The following is an 825-nucleotide window of genomic DNA, read 5'->3' on the forward strand; positions in this document are numbered from 1 at the left end:
AAATTCAGAATTTACTTTGTCAGATTTTGCCTTTAGGATAGAATTACTTTAGGGACATTTTGTGCGGTCTGAGAAAAAAAAATTAGGATTAGTATCTGTCTCTTATACACATCTCCCCCCCTGAAAAAAACACCGCCCCACACGCGCTAGCGAGAACAAGTGTGCCTATATCCTGTTGTTATATGCACCGGCTGCGGAGACGGGGAGGGAGAGACGGGCGTGTGCGCGGGGGGCCGCTCCCCCACCCCGGCCGCACTTCAGGCGAGAGCGCGCAACTTAACAGAAAAGCCGCGTCCTATTCCCTGCCCCTGCCTGCCCCCCCCTCCCCGCTCCCTACCGCCGTCGTCGGCAAAATACGCACTCACGTGTATGTGCGCTCACACACACCGCCGGCACCCCGGGGCCAGCCCCCGGCAGCCCCCCGAGGCCGGCCCGCGGAGCCGGCGGCGGTGACAGGCGCCGGCCCCCGCCGCCGCACGCAGCCCGAAGCGGGCAGGGGCCGTTCCCCCGCCGCCTCACATGTCTGCCGCAGCGAGCGCGGCGCACGCACCGCACAGAGGCAGGAACTGAGCACTCGAGCAAAAGACTTTTTTTTTCGTCTCTTAAAAAAAAAAAAAAAAAAATTGCTACAAGCTTGCTTTTTTTTTTTTTTTTTTTTTTTTTTGTATGTGTATGTGTGTGCAAACTTTCCCCAAAATGGCGGAAATTGGGAGATGATTATATTTTAAATATCTCTCGCACACAATCACACAAAGTGCAGGAGCGACGGAAAATACAAACTCTCCGCTGCGCGCTGGTAGAGGCCTTCGCACACGGGGACCCACG

General features: G+C 55.8%; 1 protein-coding gene across 1 annotated transcript in view; it reads right to left on the bottom strand.

The window, feature by feature from the left end:
* L3MBTL3 (L3MBTL histone methyl-lysine binding protein 3) overlaps positions 1–458 on the bottom strand; it is a 77,760-nt gene extending 77,302 nt beyond the window's left edge. Inside the window, exon 1 of the mRNA XM_019006157.2 lies at positions 366–458. The gene's annotated coding sequence lies outside the window, so the exon portion shown is untranslated. The remainder of the gene's footprint in view (positions 1–365) is intronic.
* Between the last annotated feature and the right edge of the window lie 367 nt (positions 459–825).

This window comes from Parus major, chromosome 3, assembly GCF_001522545.3.
Source record: "Parus major isolate Abel chromosome 3, Parus_major1.1, whole genome shotgun sequence".
Classification (NCBI taxonomy): domain Eukaryota; kingdom Metazoa; phylum Chordata; class Aves; order Passeriformes; family Paridae; genus Parus; species Parus major.